Here is a 10867-nt window from a genome sequence, read left to right as displayed (position 1 = left end):
TTATTGTAGCTGAATAACGAGACTCTCTCTAAACCTCAGAATGCATGTCCTACCAACTAGGTAACAGTACTCATTCAAAATCCTTACCCCACAACTTTCTTTACCATGGAAATTATAAAACTAAAATAATCACCCTTCTTGGCTCCTTTTTCAAATAAAATTGTCCGTGAGAGATGTACCTGGATGAGTAGGTATAAGTGAAGGTTTCTTGGGATAGGCTTCCTTTCCTATCAAAGATGCAAACATGCATACCACAGGTTAAGCCTTTCTAACTAATTCTTCCAGCCTGAAAAGTGGATGCAACTCCCGGACGTTCAGCATTCATTTTGTGACTAGGAGGACGAATGTCATATGCTCAGGATGGCAGGGCAAAATGATAGAGCCCGGGTCCCTGGTAAAGTTGTTGTTTTGCTGAGCCCTGACGGTTTACTTCATGCAAGAAAACTGTCCTCCCATTATTTGAGCTACTCTATGTTTTGCCTTCTATTATTCACATTGGCACTCAGTCTTAACAGAAACACATTTTATACTAAATATCATGTAGAACAAGAATCAAAAAATTATGACTCCAGGACCAAATCCAGCTGGCCATCTGTATTGGTAAAGTTTTACTGGAACATGAAACACATTTATCTGACATCTTGGATATTTTGAAAATTCCTGAGCTCTCTCGCAGGATTGTAAAATTAAAGAGTAAAATACCTGCAAATATAAGCATTTTTAGCCATATAACCTTGGAACAGTCATTATGTCACCAATTAAGTGTGATGACTCCTGCTCCTCTAGGTTTCCTAGTCTCTCAATCTGTGATAACAAAAAAACCACTAAATTATTTCCCTTGTTTTCTAGGGAAAGTCAGATGGCTGTGGAGAACAAGAGGTATATGGTAGTTGATAAACTTCACTTGATAACATTTGAAAAACAGTTTGAGACTGTTGGATGCTTCCAAAGCCTGAAGATTTTAATTTTCAGCCCTTTGTGCCCATTTTGGTGTGTATGTTGGGAAGGTAAAAAGAAGCAAAGATTAGGGCTTCCCTGGTGGCGCAGTGGTTGACAGTCCGCCTGCCGATGCAGGGGACACGGGTTCGTGCCCCAGTCTGGGAAGATCCCACATGCCACGGAGCGGCTGGGCCCGTGAGCCATGGCCGCTGGGACTGCGCGTCCGGAGCCTGTGCTCCGCAGCGGGAGAGGCCACAACAGTGAGAGGCCCGCGTACAGCAAAAAAAAACAAAAAAAGAAGCAAAGATTAAAAAATGGTATATAAATATACTGGAAACAAGACTGTGAGTTTGCAGAAATACTAAACACTGAATCTCCATAGATGGCATCTGTTATTATTTTGAAGTTGGGAATTCTGGCTGTATTACATGTTTACCTTTGCTAGGCCGTCTCCAAAGGTGGCCATTATCCATTTCTTCCCTTCTTGCACAACTTGTAGCTACACATAGACAGAGATGAAGTCCATACCTCCTCCCCTTGATCCTGGACTGGCCTTGTGACTTGTGTCAACCAATATCCCATGCATTGGAAATTATGATTTGCTGTTTCTGGGCCCATTCTTTACAAGGCCTACCTGCTTCCCTTTGACAAGAAGCCAACGACAAAGAACAAAATCCAAATACCTGTAAACCACCATGCTGTGAGGAAGCCCAAGTTAGCCATGTGGAGAAAAATGGAGAAATGCAACTGACAGCCCAAATCAAGTCCTCAGAAATATGACTCCAATGAAAACATCGTAGTTGGCTCCCAGCCATCTGAACCATCCGGCTAAGGCCCCAGGTCTGATGAAGTTGAGAGAGCTGTCCATGCTATGCCCTGTTCAAATTCCTGACTTCAAGAATCATGAGAAAATAACATGGCTGTTCTTTCAAGTCATTAAGTGTGGGGTATTGTTAACACTGAATAGAGAACCGAAACCCCAGTGATCAGTTGCTTTAAGACACCCTTTGCTTTCTTTAGCACAAATGAAATTGGAATGACTCTCTGAGTGTTGAAATCTCACATCCTGGAGTCTAGTTTCTGCTTCCCTCACAGCCTTCTATAGTTTATCCAAGTCTTAGTGCATTATTTTAAAAATATATTTATTCAGATACTTGAAATGCAAATAAAAGTCACAAATCACCTTTGCAGAACAAGTATAGCAAGTTCTCATAATGTTACACTGGTTGACATAATCTTCAGGGCAACACGTATTCATTCCAACTCATTTAGCATTTCTTGAAAACTTACTATAAGTTTGCTCTGGGCAAAAAAAATCAAAAACAAAAAACAAAACAAAAAAGAAAAACTAGATAAGCTATGTTCTATACTTTTACACAGCTCACAACTTGTCGGGGAAAAATACCTTAGTTGCTTATTAAGAGGTATGACAGTAATAGCTAGAAAGTGTATTGGAAATTTTCAATGCATTTTTTTTCCCATACATGCTGTGTCAAAAGTCTAACTTAAAAGATCTGGCTAAACGTGTGCTGAGATTCAAACCAACTGGTCAAAGTGTTTACAACCAGTGTAGACACCTGACCCAGGTCAAACTGATTGGATTCTCACTCTTGTGAAATTTTTATTAAAACTCAGGGACTTTTGTGTATCTATCGTAAGCTCAAAAATTAGAAGGTTTTCAATGCTTGCGAAGGCTGTGTTTGGTCACGTGCTTTGAGACCTAGAGAAAAGTGGTCTTCCAAAAGAAGAAACATGGAAAAAGAGTCAGAAAGATGGACAGACAAAATATCATGTGGATCCTGAGAGAGAGAGAGAAAGAGGACGTGAGAGCTAAAGCTATCTGCCATTCCTGGTTCTGGTCCCTCTTGAGGTCTGAAAATGAATCTGCGAGCTACCCAATGTCCTTCTAGCTCATGTCCCTTTTTTACTTAAACTAGCTTGAGGAAGTTCTCTTTTGTATGCCAAATTTTGTGCAAAACCTCAGACACAAGGATAATGGAGAAAAGAAGTCTGTTTCTTTTGAACCATAAGGATTGAGATAAACTTAACCAAGCTCTTGAAGGTGAATTAGGTCATGTAAGAAGATGGAGAAAAACAAAGGATGAAGAGAAGCAGGCGGGGCTCCACGTTCTGCAACCTTGGGAAACAGAACTGTTCCTGAATAATTGGCTGCAGGTCTGGGGGCAGAGTGGTCAGAGGTGAGGCTGAAAAGGATGACTAAGGCAAATTTGCAATGGATTGTAAAAATCACGCTAATGAATTCAACAAATCCTTACTAGATTTGAGGAGCTGTAGGAAACGTTAAAGGGAAAGAAATAACAGAGCATCTTCTATTTTCTTGTGAGCATAAAGTAAAGGCAACTTTGGAGGTTTTATCACTCTAATTAGTAGATATAATAGCACATGACTTATGATATGATTATGGGTCTATGTGCTTCTTGTTGTCATTTGCATTCTGGGCACAGAGTGGCTGGCTTAGGATATAATTACGCAATTTCTCATGCAATATGTATAAACCAGGAATACTGCATTTCCTACTCAAAGGTGTGGTTGAAGGTCTTATTTATTTTTTTAAGTGACTAAAGGGAATAAAAACCAATCGTCTCTGATGCAATAATTACTTGTGGCAATATGCTAGCTTTCTTGAGCAATGCCTATCTATGTTTCCCTAGTGTGGGTATATTTATAATGTCTATCACTACTTTTTATTTTATTTTAGTAGAAAGAGACAAAAAGGTCTACAGTTTCAAGGACAGACACACACACACACAGATAATAACTAAGGATGTGATTTTGCTGAAGCACTTATTACCTCATATGTGAGGAGTTATTTGTCACATACTACAACAACGTAGTAAGCCAATGTCCTGCATTTGCATATGGTTCAATACCCATGATGGATAACCTCATTCTAAACAGCAAACTGAGCTAAAGGCACCATTTATCAAATTCATCATACATTGCATTATCTCCTTTCCTTCTTCCAGTTACTAACTTTATAAAAGGAACAGCAATATTTTTTTGTAAGTCTCAATATTAGCCTCAGTATAAATGTCTTCATTAACTGTGGAATAAAAGGTGCTGCAGAGTTCCTGAATCAAATCATGATCTAGTAATGTTGGCCATATCTCTTATACCCTTGGCCAAGGCTCTAGTCTTTTTCAACTTTGTAGTAATGTCAGCAAAAGGACTGCTAAAGAATAGAACTTAGACAGTTTGATTCATCTTAGGCTAATACCATACATTTACGATGAAGATCTATTAGAGGTAGAAGTAAATTTCTGCCCCTCATCACACTACAAAGCTGTACTTAGTTCACATAACCCTTTAAAAGAGAAATAAGGTATAATTTAGTTTTGTTTACTCTGTTCTCTTCTGTATTATTTTCTCTCTTGATTTTCCTATTTACTTCCCCCAACCTTTAAAATTCATAGTTTATTTATTTATCTATTTATTTATTTATTTATTTATGGCTGTGTTGGGTCTTCGTTTCTGTGTGAGGGCTTTCTCTAGCTGTGGCGAGTGGGGGCCACTCTTCATTGCGGTGCACGGGCCTCTCACTGTCGCGGCCTCTCTTGTTGCAGAGCACAAGCTCCAGATGCGCAGGCTCAGTAGTTGTGGCTCACGGGCCTAGTTGCTCTGCAGCATGTGGGATCCTCCCAGACCAGGGCTCGAACCCGTGTCCCCTGCATTGGCAGGAGGATTCTTAAGCACTGCACCACCAGGGGAGCCCTAAAATTCGTTGTTTTTATAGTTGACTTTTTCTATAGTTCCTTAAGAGTTTTTTCTTTTATAACACAGAAGTAAACTGGTTGATGATTAACTTATCTTCATTTATAAATGGTTAGGTTTAGTTAAATATATTAATATGAATTTTGAATTTTCTGCAAATAAAAATTAGTTTGCATTTACATGTGAGCATTCAAGTCTTTGGTTCTTTCTCATTTTGCCGTATTAACAGGCCCATATTTCTCACAGAGAAATTAGTCTTTACACATCTATCCAGCACAGTTTCTATGGGGGCACATTGTTGCTATCCCTTCAATAATCATTTACAATATATGTTAAATGATATTTACTATAAGATTCTGAAGTATAGAAAAACAATGTTAATACTAAAATTCAAAACAGCACACATTTATAAAGCTGTGTGAATGTATTTTTTTATGATGTTGTATTGCAAGATTATTTCAATCACTTTTTTTCTAACAAATTGGTAATTCAAGAAGTTATCCACCTCTATTGGATCTCTAGCTGATTGGGGCAAATTTTAAAACTGTCTACAAAACCAGTCTTTCTACAAAATAGAAACTGTCTCTTATATTATAGATAATATAAAAGCACTGCCCATATAAACAGCAATAATGAATCAAATTCATAATATACCTCAAACTCTGAAGTATAGTAAATAAGAATCTATCCACATATTTTCTTCGCAGACCTCTCATGGGGCATGATAAACACCCAGCAAAGCTAATCTAATACAGTACTTAGGACTTATTAAAATTCTCATTGAAATTCACTGATTATCTACAAAAGAATGTATGCTCTGAGAAAAGAAAGTATATTCTAGTTAGACATTATTTGTAAAGTAATGGAAAAATAAAGCAGGCTCTAATTTTAGCATTGATAGCCAAGGAACTCTGCATACTTTAATTCCAATGAGGAGGAAATGTGTTATCATTAAAGATATTTGAAACTCCAGTTATGTAAGTTTATTGCTTTACGTTATATAACAATAATACTGTGGCTGACACTGAAAAATATTATAATATAAGAGGTTATTATAATATCACATTAATAAATGAGAGCAATGTGTTGAACACTGAACAAAGCAAAACTTATAGGCATTTTTTTTCTGCTAAAGGAATTTTTATCCTACACAAAAATAGCAGAATTTAGTATGCTAGATACTATTCTAATACTGTATGTGGTTGACCTCATTTGTTTGTCACAATAACTCATTTGACATGTGAAGAATCCAAAGTTCAGATGAGTGGTTTGCCTTGAATTTCACATCTAATAAGTGATGCAATCTCAGATCAGTTATAATTAGACAAAGAAGATGGTTCTGCAGATACTTGAAGGAAGAAAAGATAAAACAGTAAAATCAATAAGAATCTTATTTGATATTCAGTTTTATTACCAATCAAATTTGATGATTCTAAATGTCTTAATGGAAAATACTCTTTGTGGAGTAATAAAGACAAAGAGCTCACTAGATGAGAAGCTCATGTAGGAAGAAGACATTTTCATAGGAACAGAGGCTAAAATATAAATATAGAGAGATAGGGATTCTAATCAAATGGGGTACAGAGTCCTAAGGAAAAAAATGAATATTGAATAATTTTGTTCACTATTGTAGATGTCTAACAGATCAAAATTTTGGCATTTTTAAAATACACGAGGAGTGAGCTGTTTCTGGAAAATGTTTCTTGGTACTAGGAGAGAGGCCCAGTCTTTCATCAGGCTCCCCCTGTCTACTTCTTATTCACTTGGGGTTACTGCTTCATGGGACGGGAATCCAATCCAGATTGGCTTCTGCCAATCCAGACATTGCACCATGTTTGTGACAGAAAGGAGAGAAGTCAAAACAACTCTTCCTTTGAGCAATTATTTATTTTTATTTAGGAAAGAAAACCAGCCACGTTCCCATTATGTCTCTTTTAGCTGAAGTTGGGCACGTATTCACTCCAAAGATCTATGAGAATCAGTTTCCATGCTGGGTTCAGTCCAATCATGCTATAGTATGTAAAAAAAGATGCTCGGTATCTTGTCTTTTTGAGTTCCACAGAAGCTCACATCGATATAGTTCCTTCTATTTTCTGCAGCTGCTCCATATCCAGAGCTAAATCTTGTGCAGAATATCATACTCCCACTTTGTATCTCCAATCCTACTCCATAAATGCCACACAAACAACCTCCTCCTAAAAGTCTCCATCCCATGCTAATTTCCTTATATCCATACCTGTCTTCAACATGCCACTACACACATCTAGACCCTCTGACTGTCAGTTTAGAATCCACTAAACTGTTGCTTGCATATATCTAAGGAGCCCTCTTATCTGTTGTTTATTAGCAAAGGGGACAAATCTCTCCTTGATTAGCATGACATATATTATACCATTATTTGAGATGCATTATGTCATATCAAGGTGTTTCCACTGTCAAAGGTGACTATATACATTTGATAACATTATTGTTACCTAATACTTCAGTGTAGTTTAGTTTGTTGAGGTTTTCTGGTCACCATGTCTGCAATAACAGGTGCATTTTGATGGAAGAGAAGAGGAAGCACTGATATAAAATTTTCATGACCACTTATAGGGTGCAAGCCAGCTCAGGCCACTTTGCTGGAGAGCCCTCCACAGCCAAAAGCTCAAATTCATAGGACTTGGCCCTGCATGTAGGTGGGATTGTGACATTTAGGTCTCTTTTGAATAAATTTTGAAAATAAAAGTCATCATAGGTTTTCCTCTGAAATACTTTTTTCACTTCATGTTGGTTGATAACTCTCCAATTCATTCCATTTTACTTTGAATAATGGGTTTCAAAGATCTTCACAATTCTAAAATGAAACACATCTGAGGCTGCCTGGTATGGGGATGAAACATGAAAAGGCTTCTGAAACTTTTGAAATGGAAATGGAAAAAAAAAAAAAAACTGAGCAGATCAAAATGCATTTCATGTTCAAAATTTTCCAAAGAAACAGACTTCCTGAAACTACTTTTCATAAGTTAGTTTTTGGTTTCAATTGGGCAGTATAGGATAATGGAATCAAACATCACAGTGTTTACTGCAGTTTTAAAAAAAAGGAGCATTACTCTTTTCCAAGCAGTTTTAAAGACTAAAAGAGTCTGCAGCACCATTATCTTATATTTGATGTGAAAACGCTTTTTATTGTTTAATGATGGAAAGTTAGCTCTCATTGATTGGTTTTTGGAACACCTCTGGATATAACAGTCAGTAATAATGCAAATCGTAAAATAAAGTGAAATGCTGAAACCCTGACATTATATTATTGTGATGACTAATTTTATGTATCAAGTTGGCTGAACCAAGATGCCCAGAAATGCGGTCAAACGGAGTTCCTGATGTTTCTGTGAGGGTGTTTTTTGATGAGATTAGCATTTAAATCAGTGGACTTTGAATAAAGCAGATGGCCTTCCCTAATGTGGGGAAACTCATCCAATCAGTTGATGGACTGAATGGAACAAGAGAAAGACAAATACCGTGTGCTAACACATATATATGGAATTTAAGAAAAAAAAAATGTCATGAAGAACCTAGGGGTAAGACAGGAATAAAGACACAGACCTACTAGAGAACGGACTTGAGGATATGGGGAGGGGGAAGGGTGAGCTGTAACAAAGCGAGAGAGAGGCATGGACATATATACACTACCAAACGTAAGGTAGATAGCTAGTGGGAAGCAGCCGCATAGCACAGGGAGATCAGCTCGGTGCTTTGTGACCGCCTGGAGGGGGTGGGATACGGAGGGTGGGAGGGAGACGCAAGAGGGAAGAGATATGAGAACATACGTATATGTATAACTGATTCACTTTGTTGTAAAGCAGAAACTAACACACCATTGTAAAGCAATTATACCCCAATAAAGATGTTAAAAAAAAAAAAAAAGCCTGACCTCCGTGGAGCAAGAAGGAATTCTGCCAGAAGATTGCCTTTGAATTCGAACTGCAGATTTTGCATTTGCCGGCCTCCATAACTGCATGAGTCAATTACTTAAAATAAATCTGTGTGTGTGCATGTGTGTGTGTGTGTGTGTGTGCGCGTGTGTGTGTGTGTGTGTGTATGTTTTTCCTACTGGTTCTTTTCCTTTGGAAGACCCTGACTAACACAGTTATATAGGTAGCTTTGGTCTGTACAAGTCAAAAATTAGTTAATTCTTAGAAATTGACATTATTCCCCATATAAAATGAGAATTTAATTGAACTCATTAGTGTACAAATATACTTGAACTAATATAAAATGTTATATTTTACTTATTGAATTTCTAGGTTTTATAAATACATGAACATGCATTGGGCCAGAAGGAATATAAGTTGCTAGAGCTTTTCTGGTTGGTCAGTTGATAGTATGTATCAACATATTAAAAATATACTACTGCAAACCTATTAGAATAACCAAAGTCTACAACACTGACAACCCCAAGTGCTGACAAAGGAGGTGGAGCGACAGGAACTCTCATTCACTGCTGGTGGGGATGCAAAATGGTGCAGTTACTTCTGAAGACATTTTGGCAGTTTGGCAAAACTAAGCATACTCTTAACATACTATGCAGCATTCTTACACCTTGATGTTTACTCAGAGGTGCTGAAAGCTTATGTCCGTACAGAAACCTGCGCATGGATGTTCAGGCAACTTTATTCATAATTGTCAAAACTTGGAAGCAACCGAGGTGCCCTTCCGTAGGTGGATGGGTACATAAACTTCACTATGGTCAGACGATGGGGTATTTTTCAGTGCTGAAAAGAAAAGAGCCATCAAGCCCTGAAGAGCCACAGAAGAACCTTAAATGCCAATTACTAAGTGAAAGAAGCCAATCTAACAAGGCAACATACTGTATAGTTCCAACTCTATAGCATTCTAGAAAAAGCAGAAATATGAAGACAGTAAAAGAAAAATGTCAGTGGTGGCCAGAGGTTTGGGGAAGGGGATCACTATGTAAAGCACAGAGGACTCTTAGGGCAGTGAAAATACCCTGTCGAAGCATATGGACTGAAGCTCATTTTATACCTTGGGAAAATCATTCAACTCCTTTAAGCCTTAGTTCTCTGATTGTTAAATAAAGATTAAAAAGTGGTTTTGCTCCAGCACCCCAGAATGAAACCTGAGAGGCCAGTGTGTAGGTATTAGTTTGTCTTTTATTAATGTTTTCTATTTTATTTTATTGATTGATTTTTATTATGGTAATAACGCTTAGCCTTAGATCTACCTTCTTCACAAAGTTTTAAGTGTACAGTATGGTATTTGTAACTACAGGCATGATGTCGTACAGCAAATCTCTAGAGCTTAATCATCTTTCATAATAGAAATTTTATACTCCTTGAGTAACACTTTCCCCATTTTCTCCTCCCTCCAGCCTCTAACAACCACTCTTCTGCTTCTAAAATGTCCATATTTGGATTAATGGATAAAGAAAATGTGATATATATACACACACACACAAACACACACACACAATGGAATATTATTCAGTCATCAAAAGAGGGAAATCTTGCCATTTGCACGACATGGATGGACCTTGAGGGCATTATGCTAAGTGAAATAAGCAGACAGAGAAACATGGTACGGTAGGATCTCACTTATATGTGGAATCTAAAATACAAACAGACAAACTCATAGATACAGAGAACAGACTAGTGGTTGCCAGAGCGGGGGTGGGGTATGGGCAAAATGGATGAGAGGAGTCAAAAGCTACAAACTTCCAAAATTTGCCAAGTTTTCTTTATAAATATGTGTAACAATTTTCCACTTTGTTTCATCTCTATTACCACCACTGAGTGTCAAAACACCTGCATTTATCACCTAGTTTATAAAGATAAGCTATGTCTTTATCCCTTGTAACATTACAACCTTACTCTATAGTGTGATCCTTTAAAAATGCATAATTAATCACATTACTTCTCTCTTTGAAACTCATCAAAGGATTTCCAATTCGTGTTAGATTTAATTCAGAATCTTTAGAGTAGGTGAGGCCCTGAATGATCTTAACTTTTAGATTTCCGAGTTCATTTCTGCAATGCTTCTTTATTGCTATTCATATTTTGCATTTTCACTTCACTATCACTTCCTCAGAGAGGTTTCCCTTTATATAGTCTAAATTTCCCTTAATTTATATTAGCATTTCTCAACCTCAACACTATGGCCAGTTTGGGCTGGATAATTCTTTTTTGTGGTGGGACCT

This window comes from Delphinapterus leucas, chromosome 14, assembly GCF_059928025.1.
Source record: "Delphinapterus leucas isolate spDelLeu-1000000601 "Yukka" chromosome 14, BTC_Dleu_Yukka2, whole genome shotgun sequence".
Lineage (NCBI taxonomy): Eukaryota > Metazoa > Chordata > Mammalia > Artiodactyla > Monodontidae > Delphinapterus > Delphinapterus leucas.
This window is presented reverse-complemented; position numbering follows the sequence as displayed.